The 23154-nt window shown below is 42.2% G+C and overlaps 1 pseudogene; it reads left to right on the forward strand.

Moving 5' to 3' along the window:
* The first annotated feature begins 51 nt into the window (after positions 1–51).
* On the forward strand, positions 52–19843 carry LOC121578479 (annotated as a pseudogene).
* The last annotated feature ends 3311 nt before the right edge of the window (positions 19844–23154 follow it).

The following is a 23154-nucleotide window of genomic DNA, read 5'->3' on the forward strand; positions in this document are numbered from 1 at the left end:
AGCACTGAGCTGCCCTTGCCATACCAATCTGTTGAGGAGCAGGAGAGGCTGATGGGATTGTACCAGTACCTCCACAGCCGCTTGCACCACCCGACACGCCCCATGCGCTCCATCTACCGCTGTGGAGAGACTGAGAACCTGCTGGCCTGGGTAAACATTAGTGCACTGGTTTTATAAAAAAATTATGTATGCACTCACTAACTGTAAGTCGCTCTGGATAAGAGCGTCTGCTAAATGACTAAAATGTAAAATGTAAAAAAATTGCAAATAGAGACTGACCGATGTTTAGAACATTTCTCTAATAGCTGCCGTTTCCATTACACGTCGCAATGTTGTTATTATTTTTTTGTGACATTACTTTTGTCTAATAAAACTGGCTCAATGGAAACCTGCCTAATATTGTCAAAAGAGTCCCTAATGGTTAACCCATTAATTTATGAAACCAAGAAAGATTCATCTCACTTACTGACTGTAATGCAGTTAGCCCCATGCACTCTACTTACAGTATATGCACATACTTAAAAAATGTACTTCTATTAATTCCACTCTTTTGTTTATCTGCATACTCCAAGGTGAAAATTCTACCATGATTATTGTTGTGTTGCTCGGAAGAGTTAATTTAATTATTATTTGTGTGTCTTTATTTGTTGCTTGGGTTTTGGATCATGGATTTCACTGTCAAAGGTGATGTACTTGGGAAAGTATCTTTATTTTAAGATGGGAATCTCTGAGTTGTCTGTAATAATAGGATTTTTTGTTGTTGTTCACAAATCACAAGAGTTTACATGGGGTCCATCAATTTTCACATTCACCGTCAAGGTGATTCAAAAGCCTTCCCTTACTTTTCATGCCTAACTGCCTTTATAGTTGTGCTATAAATACATTATTAGAGTTTTAGGGTAAGTCTAGCTCCTAGATCTGCCAACATTTTACCCATTTGTCTAGAGATAAATTGTCTACTATTATGATAAATAATCAAATAAATAAATTATATGACATTTCATGTGTATGTGTTCATCTCTGAGTACAACACAGTGTGAGGATTTTGTCTGTAGGATATCATAAGACAACTGGCATCAGATATGACCTTTGGGTTTATTTAGTAACTATTTAAAGCGGCAATCTGCTTGCCTGGCTACCCAGACTCCTTGCTCTGGCCAAACGCTACGCCACGCCCAGAGTCTGGATCTGAGTACCTCCCCGACCCTTCACCGAATGCGAACATGTTCGGGGCTGTCTGATTGGTCCAGAAACCAATGGGATGGGCCATAGCCAGAACACACGTGGGTAAAGTGGAGGTTTGAAAATTCTTCATTGGCTTTGATACTCTGATTGGTTAGAGACGATCAAATCACTGATGAATTTGTTTTGTACAACACCCTTACACTAAATTATTCCGCAAGTATGTAGCGAACGACAGAGCAGCGGAATAATTTAGTGTGAGTTGTCAGGCTAGCAATCTGAAGTAGCTACATCGATTTTTGGACTTGAATGATATGTACCCATTGATTCTTAAAGAATTTAACTTATAAATGCTCCATGAGCTTAGTTCAACTGTCGTACCCAATCTGAACCCAAAATATAAGCTTGTTTTACTCCAATGTTTCTAAACAAAGTAAGCATTTCACTGTAAGGTCTACACTTGTTGTATTCGGCGCATGTGACAAATACAATTTGATTTGATTTGATTTGGACATGACAAGGATGCTATTCAAAAACAGGGTGTCAGAGTTTAATGGTCTGTATTTAATCACACAATGGGTTGTCTCAACCTGCTCAATTTGGTTTACACAGGAGCATAGGAGGGTTGTAAGGAAGGAGTTATTTTGATTCTGACATACAATAATCTCTTATCACAAAATATATCCTTTATCTGTGTTTTCATGTGCAAACAGGTATCTAGACACAGAGAAATCCATTGACATCATAATGCAATTGCTCCACAAAATGTTTCTGGCCTGGGCATACATGTATTGGCCAGTCCAAAGCAGAGACTTTATAGTGTGTACAAGTTATTTTTCTTCGCTGCTTCGGGTAGTCGATCCACTATGGACACATCCTTTACATCTCACATGATCCAGATGACATATCCATGAAAGGGAAACTGTGATTTAGGCTTAATCAAAATTCTACATGTATATTTAGCAGTAACCAAACAGTGTCTTTGAAATCTAATTAGGCTGCTATCCTTTTTATCAGGTTCAGGACAGACAACACTTAAACAGGCCATGACACTGGTGTAATACGATTCCTGTAGTAACCAATAGCATTCACTGGCTCTTGACTCCTCTAGAGAGCAATCCATTTGTCTGGAAGGTTTTTTGTGGGATGGAAAACTGCTTAATGGAAAAAGGACACACCATTATGCCAACACAAGAAAACAGCTGAAAAGGAACATGATTTTGGACAGAGGCCAACGTTTGGGAGTTAGTTAGCTTTTAAACCTGTTTCCGGATATGCGTCTTTGAATAAATCTCTCATGGAACGGTGACTTTGGCAATGTTTTATTGTCAGTCAAATGAATTGTATGCCTCATTTAGCTGGGAATTAACATGTTTTAATACTGTGAAATTGAACTACGTGTCTGCCATAATGTCCATTGACATTTTTGATTGTTATTTTTTAATTTTTAATTTATTGACTAAGAATATCAGCAAATAACTGAAAACGTGCCAGTGAGTGTCACTACTATGAGATCTCATTTGACTCCCCAAATATTCCCTGACCTCTACAGATCTCTGGTTCTGAGATTCTTTAGGGGGGCTAATTTGAATGGGCATCAACAATAGATTTTGAGGGATTTTTACAGCCGTACCCCAGTACAACCAACGTAACCGCAGTGAACGTGACTCCGAGAGGGACTACTGTTTTACAGTACTTGTGTCACGCCCTGGCTCTGGGGACACTGTTATGTTGAGCCAGGGTGTGTAATTCTATGTTTGTATTTCTATGTTGGCCTGAGTGACTCCCAATCAGAGGCAACGAGTGTCAGCTGGTTGTCTCTGATTGGGAGCCATATTTAACTGTCTGTCTTTCACTTTGTGTTTGTGGTTTCTTGTTCGGTTTGTGTTCAACCGTAGGGTCAAGCCCATTGAGGAGCTGAATAGCGGGAGTTGGAGACAGAAGAGCGAGAGTTGGGCGAGAACGATAGAGGCCTGGCCCACGGGGAGGAGAGACCCCCAGAAATTTTTTAGGGGGGGGGCTCACGACGTCAGGGCAGCAGGAGGCCGCGATAGAGCGGTCCAGCGGGTTGGCAGAGGAGGCCGCCAGGTTACGGGGGCCACTGGTCGAAGAGGGGATGGAAGGTGGAGAGGCACGGCGAGAGGTACTGGGGTGTGTTACCAGTCCGGTCCGGCCTGTTCCAGATCCCGATGTAGGGCCAGTGGTGTGTGTCCCCAGTACGGTCCGGTCTGTTCCTGCTCCCGCACCAAGTCAGTGGTGCGCTCGTCAGCCCGGCTCGGCCCGTTCCTGCTCCCCGCACCAAGTCTGTGGTGCGTTTCGTCAGCCCTGTCCGGCCCGTTCCTGCTCTCCGCACCAAGTCTGTGGTGCGTTTCGTCAGCCCTGTCCGGCCCGTTCCTGCTCTCCGCACCAAGTCTGTGGTGCGCGTCGCCAGCCCAGTCCGGCCCATTCCTGCTCCCCGCACCAAGTCTGTGGTGCGTTTCGTCAGCCCGGCTCGGCCCGTTCCTGCTCCCCGCACCAAGTCTACGGTGCGTGTCGCCAGCTCGGCCCGGCCTGCTCCCCGCACCAAGTCAGTGGTGCGTTTCGTCAGCCCTGTTCGGCCCGCTCCTGCTCCCCACACCAAGCCAGTGGTGTGCGTCGTCAGTCCAGCACGGCCCGTGCCTGTTCCCCACACCAAGCCAGTGGTGTGCGTCGTCGGTCCGGCACGGCCCGTGCCTGTTCCACTGGTGCCTGGTCCGGCACCGGTCAGATGCGTTACGCCGGAGCTAGAGCAATCCGCTCCATCAGTGTGCAGTCCAGCTCCGGCCAGCGGGGCCAGACCGGACCAGGGGTACTTTGGGGGGTTGGAGAGGGAGTGGGGATCAGGCCCGAGCCGGATCCGCCGCCAAGGCGGAGTGCCCACCCGGTCCCTCCCCTGTGGTATTTAGTTGGCGCGGTCGGAGTCCGCGCCTTTAGGGGGTACTGTCACGCCCTGGCTCTGGGGACACTGTTATGTTGAGCCAGGGTGTGTAATTCTATGTTTGTATTTCTATGTTGGCCTGAGTGACTCCCAATCAGAGGCAACGAGTGTCAGCTGGTTGTCTCTGATTGGGAGCCATATTTAACTGTCTGTCTTTCACTTTGTGTTTGTGGTTTCTTGTTCTTATTTGGTTTGTGTTCAACCGTAGACATCACGTTTTTCGTCTGTTGTTTTGATCGTGTGATCATACTCTAATAAATATAAATATGTTCACCTTCAACGCTGCGCATTGGTCCTCCTCCTTAGACGATCGTGACAACTTGGCTGTTCCTTTTTTTTTTCACAATTCAGGGCAGGAGTGGCCTGCCAGCTGGAATTTACAGGAATCTGAAATCCTGGTCCCTCCCTCTCCAACAGTAGCTCACAGCTGCTACTAATAACCCTGCTTCTCAGAAGAACAACTACACTTCCCATGAGTGTCATTATCTGTTGTGTAGTAGGTATTATTGAAGTAGGTATATTTAGTCATATAATTTGAAGCCTATTTATGTGTTATTTTACTGGCCCGTGGCGTTGAGTGCTTATTGTTGTCTGGTCTTTGCCACACTGTCTGCCCTCTTCCTCCAGCATGCCCAGATGTTATGAAACCATGGAAACAAACCCACCTTAGCCAACCTTTTCCTAGTACAGTATTGTGGGAGAAAACATATAGATATAGACAGTCAGAAAAATACACTGATAAGGCATATTCCATTTTGGCATCTGTGTCAGTAGTACAGATTTTGATTCCCAAATAGCACTAACAGTTCTGTTGGACCTGAACTAATAAGCACATACTGTTCCTTGGTTATATCCTTGTTCTTCTAGTTTTTGTGCATATTCATGACAATGACTGTTGGAACTTGACATCTGAGACAATTTATGTTTATTAAACATGTTATTTGTACCTCTTTAGATGGAGTTTCTTTGTACCACATCAGTATAATAAATATAATATAGTAGTGAGAGCTATGAATCACTGTGGGTCTTTCGCATCTGAGGTCAGACGCCATTGTGGTTCATTCAGGAAGCTGAAGCAGAACAAAGGTTTTCTGGTCCCATGAGGAAGGTGGGCTAAATCAGTCAATAAAGTTGCACAGAATAGAACTGATATAATAACATCAGAGCTGTGGAGAAACTCATTGGTCAGTGTGTTCTCAAAGTGTTCCCTTATAAAGCATAACACAAGCTTGGGTGCATTTGCTTTACAACCTTTTCTTCCTTGTTCACTTGGCATCAGAAAAACTGCTCACCCAGTTCCTTGTTCCTAGAACATCTGTTTACAAAACAACAGCAGTAGGCTATAGTGCCTCAAGGCCTGATGTCAAGTACCCTCATAACCTACATTTACTAAAGCACTTTAACAGGTTGTAGCTAGAGAGCTTTTTTTATGAAATGTGAACACATTTTTCTGCTTTTGGTAATTTTGTGTTATCCAAGTATTGTGTAAGTAGTTTTGAATATGTTATTTGAATAGCACAAGTAGATTTATTTACACATGCCCCTATGAGTCGTTGGTTTGCAGCCCAGAATTATTCTGATTCATCCTGACCAGAAAAAACTCTGGGCGCTTGTTATGGGCTATAACTACCCCAAATTATTTTTTCTTGGTCTAGGCCCATGGTCAGAAAATACTCCTGGCCCTACTCAAAACATACATCATCTCCCTATCTACTATGCCCCATCTCCCTGTGACCAGAGCATGAAGAACAACGCCACCTGCAGGGACCACCCCACCATGGTGTCTAAGCCCTATTACAGAGTGGACCTCTTCAACAGGCAGATGAATTACGTCCTGCTCACCTCCCTGCTTGTCACCACCATAGAGAACAAGACCGTGGCGCACATTGGCACCTCCACTGGACGGCTCCTGCAGGTATGGAGGCGGACAGAGAGCTCACAATAGAGTGTGATCCTGATCCATTTGATCTAATCCAAGATGGAGTTAAATTTAAAATGTGAACATTCTGTAGTTCTGCTCTTCTTCGATAGATTATTAACGATCTGCTCTGTCTTTTTGGCAGCTTGTTTTGAGAAGATCAAGCCCTATTATCTTTGCCAATTACACCTTGGTAGAGAACCAGAGGGTCGCCTCAATTGCTTCTGTGTGCTCATCAGAATCTCTACTGTTTGTGGTTGGCGACAAGGTTTGGAAAAGCCTGTTCAAAGTCAGTTACAGTTAGCAAACACAGCAATCAAAGTGACTCTTTGATTGAATCAAAGTTAATCAAATCTCTCTCTTTGGCTGGCAGGTGATCCAGGTGCCTCAGAGGGGGCCAGGCTGCCAGCACTTCATGACCTGTGCCATGTGCCTGACGGCCCCTGAGTTCATGGTCTGTGGCTGGTGCTCTGGAGAGTGTTCCTGGGAGGAGGAGTGCAGTGGCCGCTGGAGGAACGAGTCTTGCCCCCCTGGTATTACCGGGGTGAGAAGAACTGGGGAGAGGGATGTGTTTGTTTAATGCAGGGAAGTTTAGATTGGAGCAGTTAGCTACCCTATCATACAATGGATCTTAATGCTGGCTAGGTTCTATGTGGAATAATGTGTTGATGAATTCAAAGAAATGTAATTAGTCATATGTGTGTATGGTTATCATAAAGATACAGTTGAAGTCGAAAATTTACATACACTTAGGTTGGAGTCATTAAAACTCGTTTTTTCAACCACTCCACACATTTCTTGTTAACAAACTATAGTTTTGGCAAGTCGGTTAGGACATCTTCTTTGTGCATGACACAAGTAATTTTTCCAACAATTGACAGATTATTTCACTTATAATTCACTGTATCACAATTCCAGTGGGTCAGAAGTTTACATACGCTAAGTTGACTGTGCCTTTAAACAGCTTGGAAAATTCCAGATAATGATGTCATGGCTTTAGAAGCTTCTGATAGGCTAATTGACATCACATGAGTCAATTGGAGGTGTACCTGTGGATGTATTTTAAGGCCTACCTTCAAACTTAGTGCCTCTTTGCTTGACATCATGGGAAAATCAAAAGAAATCAGCCAAGACCTCAGAAAAAAAAATGTAGACCTCCACAAGTCTGGTTCATCTTTGGGAGCAATTTCCAAACACCTGAAGGTACCACGTTCATCTGTATAAACAATAGTACGCAAGTATAAACACCATGGGACCACACAGCCGTCATACCGCTCAGGAAGGAGACGCGTTCTGTCTCCTAGAGATTAACGTACTTTGGTGCGAAAAGTGCAAATCAATATCAGAACAACAGCAAAGGACCTTGTGAAGATGCTGGAGGAAACAGGCACAAAAGTATCTATATCCACAGTAAAACGAGTCCTATATCGACATAACCTGAAAGGCCGCTCAGCAAGGAAGAAGCCACTGCTCCAAAACCGCCATAAAAAAGCCAGACTATGGTTTGCAACTGCACATGGGGACAAAGATCGCACTTTTTGGAGAAATGTCCTCTGGTCTGATGAAACAAAAATAGAACTGTTTGGCCATAATGACCATTGTTATGTTTGGAGGAAAAAGGGGGGTCTTGCAAGCCGAAGAACACCATCCCAACCGTGAAGCATGGGGGTGGCAGCATCATGCTGTGGGGGAGCTTTGCTGCAGTATGGACTGGTGCACTTCACACAAGTGATGGCATCATGAGCAAGGAAAATTATGTGGATATATTGAAGCAACAACACACAGTGAGTACCACTAACAATGACAGAAGGTAGGCAACAACACATCCACCATGCTGACCCTCAACACGGGGGCCCCTCAGGGGTGCATGCTTAGTCCCCTCCAGTACTCCCTGTTCACCCATGACTGCGTGGCTGTGCAAGACTCCAACACCATCATTAAGTTTGCCGACGACACAATGGTGGTAGGCCTGATCACCGACGACGATGAGAAAGCCTATAGGGAGAAGGTCAGAGACCTCTCCCTCAACGTCAGCAAGACAAAGGAGCTGATCGTAGACTACAGGAAACGGAGGTCCGAGCACGCCCCAATTCACATCAATGGGGCTGTAGTGGAGCGTGTCAAGAGCGTTAAGTTCCTCTGTGTCCACATCACTAAGGACCTATCATGGTCCAAACACACCAACACAGTCGTGAAGAGGGTACGACAACGCTTTTCCCCCCTCAGGAGGCTGAAAAGATTTGGCATGGGCCCTCAGATCCTCAAAAAGTTCTACAGCTGCACCATTGAGAGCATCTTGACTGGCTGCATCACCGCTTGGTATTTCAACTGCTTGGCATTAGACTGTAAGGCGCTACAGAAGGCAGTGTGTACGGCCCAGTACATCACTGGGGCCGAGCTCCCTGCCATCCAGAACCTCTATACCAGGCGGTGTCAGAGGAAGGCCCTAAAAATTGTAAAAGACTCCAGCCACCCAAGTCATAGACTGTTCTATCTGCTACTGCACGGCAAGCGGTACCAGAGCGCCAAGACTGCTAAACAGTTAATCAAATGGCTACCCGGACTATTTGCATTGACCCCCTTTTTATTTGCACTGACTCTCTTGCACCGGCTCTATGCACACTCACCGGACTCTACCCACACATGCACGCACGCACACACACAAAACACATGCATATTGACAACACACACAAACTCACACATAGACACACTTTCCCTCTCTTTCACATACGCTGCTGCTACTCTGTTTATTTTCTTTCCTGATTGCCTAGTCACTTTTACCCCTACCTACATGTTCAAATTATCTCAATTACCTCAACTACCTCGTACCCATGCACATTGATTCGGTACTGGTGCACCTTGTATATAGTCTTGTTATTGTTATTTTATTGTGTTACCATTTCCTTTTGATTTAGTGCAAATTTTTCTTACTTTTTAACTCTGCATTTTTGGGAAAGGGATTGTACAGTGCCTTCGGAAAGTATTCAGACCCCTTGACTTTTTCCACATTTTGTTAGGTTACAGCCTTATTCTAAAATGGATTAAATTGTTTTCCCCCTCATTACCCCATAATGACAAAGCAAAAACAGGTTTTTATAAATGTTTTGCTAATTTATATTTAAAACCCCCCACATAAATATTACATTTACATAAGTATTCAGACACTTTACTCAGTACCTTGTTGAAGCACCTTTGGCAGCAACTACATCCTCAAGTCTTATTGGGTATGATGCTACAAGCTTGGCACACCTGTATTTGGGGAGTTTCTCCCATTCTTCTCTGCAGATCCTCTCAAGCTCTGTCAGGTTGGATGGGGAGCGTTGCTGCACAGCGATTTTCAGGTCTCTCCAGAGATGTTCGATCGGGTTCAAGTCTGGGCTCTGGCTGGGCCACTCAAGGACATTCAGAGACTTGTCCCGAAGCCACTTCTGCGTTGTCTTGGCTGTGTGCTTCGGGTCGTTGTCCTGTTGGAAGGTGAACCTTTGCCCCAGTCTGAGGTCCTGAGCGCTCTGGAGCAGGTTTTCATCAAGGATCTCTCTGTACTTTGCGCCGTTCATCTTTGCCTCGATCCTGACTAGTCTCCCAGTCCCTGCCGCTGAAAAACACCCCCGCAGCATGATGCTGCCACCACCATGCTTCACCGTAGGGATGGTGCCAGATTTCCTCCAGACCTGATACTAGGCATTCAGGCCAAATAGTTGAATCTTGGTTTCATCAGACCAGAGAATCTTGTTTCTCATGGTCTAAGGGTCTTTAGGTGCCTTTTGGCAAACTTCATGCGGGCTGTCATGTGCCTTTTACTGAGGAGTGGCTTCCGTCTGGCCATTCTACCATAAAGGCCTGATTGGTGGAGTGCTGCAGAGATGGTTGTCCTTCTGGAAGGTTATCCCATCTCCACAGAGGAACTCTAGAGCACTGTCAGAGTGACCATCGGGTTCTTGGTCACCACCCTGACCAAGGCCCTTCTCCCCCGATTGCTCAGTTTGGCCGGTCGGCCAGCTCTAGGAAGAGTCTTGGTGGTTCCAAACTTCTTCCATTTAAGAATGATGGAGGACACTGTGTTCTTGGGGACCTTCAATGTTGCAGAAATGTTTTAGTACCCTTCCCCAGATCTGTGCCTCGTCACAATCCTGTCACAGAGCTCTACGGTCAACTCCTTCGACCACATGGCTTGGTTTTTGCTCTGACATGCACTGTCAGCTGTGGGACCTTATAAAGACGTTCCAAATCATGTCCAATCAATTTAATCTACCACAGGTGGACTCCAATCAAGTTGTGGAAACATCTCAAGGATGATCAATGGAAACAAGATGCACCTGAGCTCAATTTCGAGTCTCGTAGCAAAGGGTCTGAATACTTATGTAAATGTGATATTTCATTTTTTTTGCATTTGCAAAAATTTCTATAAACCTGTTTTTGCATTGTCATTATGGGGTATTGTGTGCAGATTGCTTAGGATTTTTATTTATTTAATCAATTTTAGAATAAGGCTGTAACTTAACAAAATGGGGAAAAAGTCAAAGGGTCTGAATACTTTCCGAAGGCACTGTAAGTAAGCATTTCACAATGAAGTCTACACCTGTTGTATTCGGCGCATGTGAAATTTTTTATTTGATTTGAGATACACAGTGGATCATATTAGTGAAATTGACATATAGGTGTACAGTAGGTAGGTTTTACTCAACTAGTATGGGCCAGTAATGCAGCATACTGTAGATGTTAATTCAACTGAAATGGGTTGACGTCTCATGGTAATTTCTGCTTCATCAATGTTTTTTTATTTTATTTTTTATTAGTTTGACACTGTTGTTGTGCCACTCCTTAGCCTGGTGTGTAAGATCCGCTCGGGGCCCATTGAGCTGTCCAAATCAGTTAACATCACTGTGGAGGTGCATGAGGGGAAGGTGGAGGGCCGCTACTCCATCGACGGGAAATCAGAGATGCCAGGATTTACCTTTGTGGTAATTTGAATCTACAATTGATTGCACTACTTAGTTTCAGTTGGGTGACTCATTTGATTATGCCTCTGTAAATAATAAGATGCATTATTACATGTAACAGAGACATACTGTAATTATCAAGTGAGTTTGGAAGTATCCTCTGTTGTACATACAAATTCACCATCACACTTTCAGGGGTACTTTATGAATGGCTTTAGGATTAAACCGGTGACATTTTTCTCCCTCTGGCAGATTCCCAACATCACAGAAATCCAGCCCAACTACGGGCCTCGTGTTGGGGGAACTCTGATCACTGTGACTGGGCCTCACCTGGACGCTGGGAAGACCAGGAAGGTCACTCTGAATGGAGAGCCCTGCCCAATCACCAGGTGGATGTAGTTGAGCCATTCCACCAATTCGGTGCATTTTGAGATGTGTAACTTGGTGAAAAAACGTTTGATTTCACAAAATGTTTACATTCTGTCATGTTCAACATAATAAAAAACATGTTTTGCCAAAAGATTACTATAGTAAGTGCCTATTAAGTGCCAAATAAAGTAACAGGGTTGACTGTAACAGGGTTGACAATTTCATCTTAAATCAGCCATTAATCCCCTTGTGGAAGCTTGTTGTGTGCAACAGGGAGGGGTAATTGAATGCAAGCTTCACAAAAAAAATGAAATTGTTAAAACATTTATAGCCTGTCTATCTATGGGTAACAGGGTTGACGTGTTATGCTTGGCACACTCTGTTTTCCACCACAAAACACCAGAAAATGGACAATCCAGCTCACCTGCTTTTACACTATGATTTGACTATTAGATGTTCAATGTTTCTTTTGAAAATAATATTTAAAAAGGAATAGTTTAACCATATTAAAATGAGTGTTCAGTTCACGTAACATGGTTGACCTTGTGGGATGAATCACTAATCAAATGAATCACTAATCACATGAAATAAATAATAATCTTCAGAAATTACTTTGTCAAAGAAACAAAATAACTAAGGCTTTACAATTATGATTTTGGCACTTTAGCAAGTCTTTATTCAAATAAAAAATCTACTTTTATTGAATTTTCCATGTGGTCTATATTACAGGGCACGTAGTTGAACATAACAGGCTTTTCATTTCAATTTTGGTGCAAAATATCAAAGGACGCAAAAGGCACTCATTTCGTGGAATGACCCAGTTACTGGTTATGTCATTATGGCTCTCCTGTGACGTCTTCACCCAAAGCCTGTTTTCTCTAACCTGTACTTCTAAAATACCTGCCTGTATGACATAATTTACTATCTACTATTTACATGTGTGAGCCCTATGCTTGTCCCAGCATGTGTGTGTACAGTAACGTCAGTATGGGAAACTGATCGCAATCTGTGCTCAGACTACTTTATTTTTAATTTTTAATTTAAACCTTTCAATTACAGGGAGTGAATGAAAAACTAGTAAATTAGTTGTGATGATTAAGTCAGTGTGGTGGATCCTTTTTTAAATTTTCTAAATATACTATATATTTTAAGTAGTCTGTTAAACTTTTTAACGTGTCAGATGTAGGGTGATAAACACATAAAACTATGTGTAGAGTGAGGTGACCCTAAGTCTGACCTGTAGGAGTATACTCCTCCCTACTTCACCTGTCTCCAGAGTCACAGTGCCCAGAGGGAACATGTCCTCCATCATCTGTCTGTCTCAGCCTATCTCGGAGGTGAGGGACATTCCCCTCAGTGTGTTCATAGACAAGTCCCCTGTCCTCACCACCAAAGTCTTCTACTACAAAGAGAACCCAGAGGTCACAGCCGTCCTCCCAGACTGCAGTTTCGACAGGTAGGCCAGCCTTAACAATCTGTGTCACCATCTCAACCAAAATAAAAGGTGGATAGATCTAAGCCCTGCTGGTGGGTCTCTGTAGAATCTGCAAATGTTATTGTCACGCACTCCACTCTCCATTGTTTTTCTCTGTCGACTCCAGGGGGTCAAAGATAATCATTGGACTTGGACTCTGTTTACAGGACCTTCATCCGCTTTAGGCCCAATGAGGGCCACCTGAAACCTGTCACCGTTACGGGCCAATAAAATATTATACAACCACATACTGTATACATGATAGAGATAAAAAAATATATGTTTCATGTAATCATATGCATACAACTCTTTTATAATTCCCTCCAGGAGTGCAAAGGCAAGTCGTTGCTCACACGGATGGAGTGCATAACTCCTGCTCTCCCCCGGGAAGAGACAGAGGAAGGGGAGCTCTCCTTTGATATGGATGGAGCTGTTGGACTGTGGAATGGAGAGTTCTCCTACCACCCCTATGGCGAACCCATACCCTTTGAAACTGAGGGCCATGTACTTAGGCTGTACCCTGGACAAGATGAAGTGTCACTACATGTAAGTGCAACAGCGCCATAACAACACACATTTTTCATGGTGTCATGTCTATTTGACTGGTAATTACTGTCAGAAGGAATAGGAATTTTGTTTTTTATTGCTTACATATTGTTTAAAAATGTTAAAGTAGAAAACTCAGAACTCTTTTTCTTCCCCCTCACAGCACCAGAAACTGAACCTTGTGAGTTCCTGCATGACAATCACTATGACAGTGGGAGGAGTGGATTATGACGCGAAAGTTCTGGACAATTAAATCACCTGCAGGATCCCCAGAAATGTAACCATCAGTGAAGGACTGCCTGTGAAGGTTTGTTGGTTTATGGACACTATGTTGTGCATTCAACATTAGAGTATGTTAACCATACACATCCTACTATTGGGCTCCACTTGGTTGTTTTCCCTGAATGTGTGGCGAAATTACAGGAAAACAAGACAGCAGTCTTTGGCAGTAGTCTTGGTGTGTGACCATGCCGACCATAACTTCATTTAAAAAGAATGTCAAAAGCTGGCTAAAGACTGAGCAATAGAAAAAAAATAACATGTTTGTATCTACAGTGGGGAGAACAAGTATTTGATACACTGCCGATTTTGCAGGTTTTCCTACTTACAAAGCATGTAGAGGTCTGTAATTTGTATCATAGGTACACTTCAACTGTGAGAGACGGAATCTAAAACAAAAATCCAGAAAATCACATTGTATGATTTTTAAGTAATTAATTTGCATTTTATTGCATGACATAAGTATTTGATACATCAGAAAAGCAGAACTTAATATTTGGTACAGAAACCTTTCTTTGCAATTACAGAGATCATACGTTTCCTGTAGGTCTTGACCAGGTTTTCACACACTGCAGCAGGGATTTTGGCCCACTCCTCCATACAGACCTTCTCCAGATCCTTCAGGTTTCGGGGCTGTCGCTGGGCAATACGGACTTTCAGCTCCCTCCAAAGATGTTCTATTGGGTTCAGGTCTGGAGACTGGCTAGGCCACTCCAGGACCTTGAGATGCTTCTTACGGAGCCACTCCTTAGTTGCCCTGGCTGTGTGTTTCGGGTCGTTGTCATGCTGGAAGACCCAGCCACGACCCATCTTCAATGCTCTTACGGAGGGAAGGAGGTTGTTGGCCAAGATCTCGCGATACATGGCCCCATCCATCCTCCCCTCAATACGGTGCAGTCGTCCTGTCCCCTTTGCAGAAAAGCATCCCCAAAGAATGATGTTTCCCACCTCCATGCTTCACGGTTGGGATGGTGTTCTTGGGGTTGTACTCATCCTTCTTCTTCCTCCAAACATGGCGAGTGGAGTTTAGACCAAAAAGCTCTATTTTTGTCTCATCAGACCACATGACCTTCTCCCATTCCTCCTCTGTATCATCCAGATGGTCATTGGCAAACTTCAGACGGGCCTGGACATGCGCTGGCTTGAGCAGGGGGACCTTGCGTGCGCTGCAGGATTTTAATCCACGACAGCGTAGTGTGTTACTAATGGTTTTCTTTGAGACTGTGGTCCCAGCTCTCTTCAGGTCATTGACCAGGTCCTGCCGTGTAGTTCTGGGCTGATCCCTCACCTTCCTCATGATCGTTGATGCCCCACGAGGTGAGATCTTGCATGGAGCCCCAGATCGAGGATGATTGACCGTCATCTTGAACTTCTTCCATTTTCTTATAATTGCGCCAACAGTTGTTGCCTTCTCACCAAGCTGCTTGCCTTTTGTCCTGTAGCCCAGCCCAGCCTTGTGCAGGTCTACAATTTTATCCCTGATGTCCTTACACAGCTCTCTGGTCTTGGCCATTGTGGAGAGGTTGGAGTCTGTTTGATTGAGTGTGTGGACAGGTGTCTTTTATACAGGTAACGAGTTCAAACAGGTGCAGTTAATACAGGTAATGAGTGGAGAACAGGAGGGCTTCTTAAAGAAAAACTAACAGGTCTGTGAGAGCCGGAATTCTTACTGGTTGGTAGGTGATCAAATACTTATGTCATGCAATAAAATGCAAATTAATTACTTAAAAATCATACAATGTGATTTTCTGGATTTTTGTTTTAGATTCCGTCTCTCACAGTTGAAGTGTACCTATGATAAAATTACAGACCTCTACATGCTTTGTAAGTAGGAAAACCTGCAAAATCGGCAGTGTATCAAATACTTGTTCTCCCCACTGTATGTGTGTATGTGTTTTTTAAACTAGGAAATAAAATGAATCAATCAAGACCCACCCACTGTCTCTCCTTCCCCAGATCTCCATCAATGGGCAGGTTCACAACGTTGGGGCTGTGGTCCTGGTCAGTAACCACTACATGGTATGCATCGTACTGGGGATACTGGGGGCCCTGGTGGCAGGGGCCGTGCTGGCCTTCGTAGTCATGAAGCACCTGAGGAAGTAGAAGAAAGGTGGGGTTCCCTGTCTGTCTGGACTTTGATCAGGTCATCTTACACAACCCCATGACATGTAATGATAATGTCTTATGCAACTGGTTTAACGTAGGACATCTACAGCCATGCACAGTGACAGTGGTAGCTAACATTGTCTTGTTGACTGTGATGCAGTTTCCTACTCCCGTGGTTTATGATTGAAAACTCTTGTGACATTTCCAGCCTCTCAGGTGGAGACCCGTTTGGCCCAAAACCACAACCGATCCTACAGAAGTAGTGTGGAACTGTCACCTGTAGGTGACTACAGAAGAGGTGAGACTCTAATTGGGTAATATATATTTTGTATCTCGTTCAGTTTCTATTCAGTGGTTGAAATCTACACATGCTGATGTATGTGCATTATCTACACATACTGATGTATGTGCATTATCTACACACACTGATGTATGTGCATTATCTATACATACTGATGTACGTGCATTATCTACACACACTGATGTATGTGCATTATCTACACACACTGATGTATGTGCATTATCTACACATGCTGAAGGAACTCTACTGACCTTGCCCTTTACCACTCTAGTAGTCGTGCCTCAGAGGCCAAGTTCGGCTCTGGGAAGCCCAGTGGTGTTCCCCAGCCTGGCCTACGCTGCAGGCAGCATGGACCCCACACTCACCCCCCTCCTGCCCCCTGAGAAGATCTCCATCTCCAGCTTCAGACCAGAGCTCCTGGAGGAGGTGAAGGATGTGCTGATCCCAGCAGACATGCTCATTGTCCAGCATCACCAGATCATTGGCAAGGGTCAGTCTCATTACAGTGTGTACAGCACTACACAGAGAGTGCTTTTTGTGTTTTTTAGACAACAATCAAATGCACATAGGCTACTACTCCCATACCTTTTAGTCTCTACTGATGGATTAGCAGGTGTTATTATACTATATGTCAAATTGGCCATTTTAAATAATAGGGAGTTAAACCCATGACGTGATGTACAGTATGTCGTTAAATCTCATTCCAATTATAATGTTCACTTACAGTGAGGGAAAAAAGTATTTGATCCCCTGCTGATTTTGTACGTTTGCCCACTGACAAAGAAATGATCAGTCTATAATTTTAATGGTAGGTTTATTTGAACAGTGAGAGACAGAATAACAACAAATAAATCCAGAAAAACGCATGTCAAAAATGTTATGAATTGATTTGCATTTTAATGAGGGAAATAAGTATTTGACCCCTCTGCAAAACATGATTTAGTACTTGGTGGCAAAACCCTTGTTGGCAATCACAGAGGTCAGACGTTTCTTGTAGTTGGCCACCAGGTTTGCACACATCTCAGGAGGGATTTTGTCCCACTCCTCTTTGCAGATCTTCTCCAAGTCATTAAGGTTTCGAGGCTGACGTTTGGCAACTCGAACCTTCAGCTCTCTCCACAGATTTTCTATGGGATTAAGGTCTGGAGACTGGCTAAACTATACATTAGACCTGACATAAGCAAACTGATTATATTTTATTTAGCAATGCTACTGTACTATAGTTGCAGGCTTGCTTTCACAGATCACCAATCTTGCCCTTATTATTGTCTGTGCAGGCTGGATGAGTCATCCACAGTGAAGGTGGCAGACTTTGGCATGGCCAGGGATGTGTTTGATAAGGAGTACTACAGCATCCAGGACCACAGGAAGGCCAAGCTACCAGTCAAGTGGATGGCCATTGAGAGCCTACAGACACAGAAATTCACTGCCAAGTCAGACGTAGTAAGTGAAGGAATTACTTTCTGATAACATAATAAGAATTAGGCAGCATTTGTGGAATTAGGACTGACAATGTTACTTCATTCATTATAGTGTTACTACACAGCAAAAGAGCAACTTTATATTACCCCCAAATCCTTTCTCACCAAGATGTTAACCAGAGGAGCAAGCCCCTACCCAGAGGTGGACCCCTATGACAACACACATTACCTACTGAAGGGCAGGAGACTCCCCCAACCACAGTTCTGTCCTGACCCTTTGTAAGTAGTGGTAATGATAGTCTATTAACACTTCATATTAGAACTAAAAGAAAAGCCCTGTTCAAAGTAAACAAATATGTCTATAGTAAATATGGTTATACTAACAGAGATGCTTAAAAAAAATCAGAAAGTTATGGCGTATGAATTTCCCAACTCTTCAGTTGCAACAAAGAGGAACAGGAAAGTCTAGCCAGTAATTAAAAGATGTTGGAAAGGTCAACCTGCAGTGTTAAACCCGTAAATGTCCACCACAGTCATATTCGAATATGGTTAAGCAGTGTAGTCTGGGAGTTAATGATCATCACTATATTCACTTCAAAGATATCCTCACGTGCGCAAGAGCACGCACACACACACACACACACACACGCACACACACACACACACACACGCTGGAGTGAGATTACATATGAACGTCAACATGTTTTTCCCTGTGTCCTCGTCCCAATATCAGTGATTAATCCTACAGTCTAATCTAATGTGTCCCCTCTCCCAGTAACAAATAGGAAGTGTTGAAAGACAGATTAATGATTGAGAACAAGAACACAACATAATGGCTGACTTTTCCGTGTGGGAACAAACATGGGTCTCAATATCTCAAATATGTAAAAGCCATGAATCACCTCCATATCGCTTTTGCTTAATCATTTCAGTCCGTAAGTTGAAATGAGTACATAGCCTGCACAATACTATTTTATTTCAGTTAACTGCATGCAAAAAGATTAAGGCAACCATACTTATCTCTTGAGTCCAAGCAGACTAAACAGAAAGTTAGTCTCTCTTTTTAAAATCCCAGAAGATCGATACATTTTCTTTGCAGTCACTAAATCATGATCAAAATTGAAAGTACAACTATCCAAAGGTACAGAATTATGGGCAATTACTCTCCTTTTATGCATATTTCACTAAACAATTTCAAACTAATCAAATGTAATATTATTCCTGATAATAAAAAATAAAATAAAAAGCACATTGGGTAACTCTTTACATTAAGTTGCCCCTGTAAGGCCACATAGTAGTTACATAGGTATTACTATGTAATTACATGGTAATAGGGTTGTAGCAGTATCAGTTATTACACAATTGGAACAAGGAATGTGTAATTCCACATCCACTTGCTGAAGGTTATTCCACATGTGTAATTACAGATGTTATTTACTGAGCCTGCACAATACTATTTTATTTCAGTTAAGCATTTTGTAGGACTTGTACTCCTATTGTTAGAAGAAAGCACCCGATTAGTTTTTCCAAAAAAAATAGTTTGGAACAGTGTTGTCGATTTTCAAAACAGAGTCCACAAGACACAGAACTCTGTGGCCTTTTGCAAAACAGTAAATGCTTTTTCAAAATGTAGTTGCCTTCTCAAAACATAAATACATTCATCAAAAACATACCGTCAAAATTGCAAATACATTAATCAAAAGAAACTGCATGCAAAAAGATTAACACAACCATATTTATCTCGAGTTCAAGCAGACAAAACAGAAAGTTAGTCTGTCTTTTTAAAATCCCAGGAGATCAATCAATTTACATATTTAAATGAACATGTATTTACATAATAATACATGTATTTATTTACAATACATACGTGGCTCAAAGGGTATACTGAATAAAGTGAAATGTAAGAACAATGTAGTTACATAAGATATACTTGTAATTATCATGTACCAACCCAGGAGCTAACAACTTACAATGTAAAGTGAAACCCAGTAGGGTAACCTTTATAATTACTATGTAGTTAGAATGAAACCACCTTTGCCGACAATAAGCTAACTAGGAGAAATTAGGGAACATTAGTTATAACCCTCTTAGTTACATTGTACTTACAATATGACAATCTTTAACAACCAACTCTGTAATTACAATGTTGTTGCAATGGATATACACGTATTTACAATATACTTACCCAGTAACAAGCAATTTAATGTAAAATGTATAGATACGTTTCAACACAGATCCAAAAATGCTTGTAGGCGATTGAGAAAAACTAAGTGCTATATGTAACTCTCTCCAGGTATGCCATCATGCTGCAGTGTTGGGACCTGAAAGTTCCTCCCCCACTCACATTATAGTATACTACCTGGCAAAGCTTTTTGTATTATAAGAACGGATGTAATGTCTATATGTTTTCTCTTAATTGTTTTGAGATGAAGTAATTATAATGTATAATTTGGATCATACTTTTGCAAACAAAATGGACCCTAATGTTTTAACAGTGATCTGTCATTATTCTGTTACTTATTTCAATGACAATGTGTTTTAGATAGCGAAATATTGACATATTTGTTTATAGACTCTTGTTCGTGAGATTTGAGTAAAATTGCTTATTTAAGTAAAAATCCACTATGATAAGATATTTTTTTACATTAGCTTCTTCCCATGTGGCGCTTCATCCATTGTTACTGTACACTTACAGTAGATCAGAGACAACTGAGACTGGTGTAAACCATTACTGTTAATTCCTCATGAGTTGTCAATCAGGATATTATTACTGTCATTGAGAAAGACTTCCACTAGAGGCCAGTGTTGTATTAGAGAAATATGTACACTGGAGAAATATGGAGAAAACACAGCACTTTAATATGTAAATCACATTTTCTGAACACCATAAAGTAAAAGAGACGCTGAAAAACATGTAGCATTGGTGTAAATACCATATGCATAACATTTCCTTACTCTCAAACTGCATATCTATCTTTAAGACTGCACACAGTGGTTAGTAGCTCATTCGTTTTTTCTGTAATTAATAAATGGAATGAACAACAATAAAACACCCATCCAAAGACGAGCTGACTTTCTGTGGAAAATGGTAACAAAGTTAAAAAATAAGTAACAACAATCCCGCTTCTTGCACACAAAAATAATCCAAGACCAATAAAACTAGAGGGAAATAAACATCAACGTTTTTTTCTTTCCAAGCTACCAAAGAACAAAAGTGAATTCCCAGATGGCGGGGCCTGTGATTTGTTCTGAGAGAAGCGCACATTGTCAAAAATGTGTCTGGGTGCCGGGGAGGGCAGAACCCTGGGTTTTAAAGAAGCAAGGGATGAAGAGCCTGCTCGCTCTCTCACCGCACCGCCTGCCTGTGTGCTAATGCTGCAACCACTGTGACCCACCTATGCAACCCACTATCACAAATTATAGTGAAATGGACACAAATTACTTATGCAAAATTCATGAAAGACACACGAATAAGTGGATTTCAATCACAAACCAGGTGATTGGTCTAGTCTGAGCAAGGAGTTACGGTCAATGTCAGAATGGGTAATTAATAATAAACGGGTCTTAAATACATCTAAACCCAAAAGCATTGCATTTGGTTCAAAGCATTCTCTTAGACCTAAACCTCAACTTGAGTTGTGCATTTAAGGATGTGATCATTGAACAAGCTAAAAAAGCTGAACTCCTAGGAGTAACATTGGATAGTCAGTTATCATGGTCAAGTCATATTGACAAAGTTGTAGTGAAGATGGGGAGAGGTATGTCTATTATAAAAATAAGTTCTGCGTTTTTTGACACAAAAATCAACTGTACTAGTTGTTCAGGCTCTGGTCTTGTCCCATCTTGATTACTGTCAGGTAATATGGTCAGGTGCAGCAAAGAAAGACCTAACAAAGCTGCAGTTGGCTCAAAACAAAGCAGCATGCCTTGCCCTTAACAGCACACACAGAACTAACATCAACAACATGCATGATAGTCCATTTCTCCTCAACCATGAAAGACTACTTCTCTTCAAGTCTTTATGGCCCTTTCCTGCAGTCAATGGCCTCATGGGTGGAATGTTATTAATATTTTTCATAATTAATAAAATGTCTATTTATTTTAAATACGCCGAAAATCCAGTGTTTCTATGTCAAACGGTTTTGTTATATTTCAGTCTTCTGCGATGTATATAAAGTGTAATATTGGGATGCAAACTCAAAATGGAATACATTTAAACTTTATCTGACATAGTACGGGTGTCTTCTTTTTGTTAAGCCCATAACCATGTGTGTGAGGTGTATACTTTTGTTTCAAAGTAGATTTGTTTAATCACTCTGTGTGACCCTGATTAAGCCCACTGCAGTAAAAGGTTAAGAAACATTTGTGTGTTGAAAATGCCTAACCACTTGTATGATCCAATACATACACTTCAAACAGACATACAGTGCCTTCGGAAATTATTCAGACCCCTTGACCTTTTCCAAATTTTTTTACGTGACAGACTTATTTAAAAATTGATTAAATAAAAACAATTCCTCAGCAATCTATACACAATACCCCATAATGACAAAGCGAAAACAAGTTTTTAGAAATGTTTGCAAATCTATGGAAATAAAAAAATTATGGAAATAAAAAACAGAAATACCTTATTTACATAAGTATTCAGACCCTTTGCTATGAGACTAGAAATTGAGCTTAGGTGCATCCTGTTTCCATTGATCATCCTTGAGATGTTTCTACAACTTGATTGGAGTCCACCTGTGGTATATTCAATTGATTGGACATGATTTGGAAAGGAACACACCTGTCTATATAAAGGTCCTACAGTTGACAGTGCATGTCAGAGCAAAAACCAAGCCATGAGGTCGAAGGAATTGTCCGTAGAGCTCCGAGACATGATTATGTCGAGGCACAGATCTGGGGAAGGGTACCAAAACATTTCTGCAGCATTGAAGGTCCTCAAGAACACAGTGGCCTCCATCATTCTTAAATGTAAGAAGTTTGGAACCACCAAGACTCTTCCTAGAGCTTGCCACCCGGCCAAACTGAACAATAAGGGGAGAAGGAACCCGATGGTCACTCTGAAAGAGCTCTAGAGTTCCTCTGTAGAGATAGGAGAACCTTCCAGAAGGACAACAATCTCTGCAGCACCCCACCAATCAGGCCTTTATGGTAGAGTGGCCAGACGGAAGCCACTCCTCAGTGAAAGGCACATGACAGCCCGCTTAGAGTTTGCCAAAAGGCACCTAACGACTCTCAGACCATGAGAAACAAGATGGTAAATCAAGGTTATTTTCTTGTGGCACAAAACAATGTGTCAGAATAGAAATCAGTAATGTAAGAGGCATGGTGATTGACTGACAGTATTGATCCAGACATCCATCAGTAGTGTATAGGCCTTCGACTGCCTAGCTCTGCTGATTGGGGCTGGAGCTCAACAGAGCAGATGAGAAGAATGCACACTGTTACTATGTCAGTTTTTCATCTGGAAGAAAACTTTACTCCCCAGAGAGATCCAGTCTGCATCTTTAATGCAAGCCATGAATAATTTACACATATTTTTTGAAAGGGGAGCAAAAAAAATCAAACCTTTTCTCTCCAGACTGTGTTGACAGCAGAGAGGAGATTCACTCTGACAAGCCGATATTGGTCCAGGGTCCGGGAAGATGGGTTTGAAATA

The sequence above is a fragment of the Coregonus clupeaformis genome, chromosome 12 (genome assembly GCF_020615455.1).
Source record: "Coregonus clupeaformis isolate EN_2021a chromosome 12, ASM2061545v1, whole genome shotgun sequence".
NCBI lineage: Eukaryota > Metazoa > Chordata > Actinopteri > Salmoniformes > Salmonidae > Coregonus > Coregonus clupeaformis.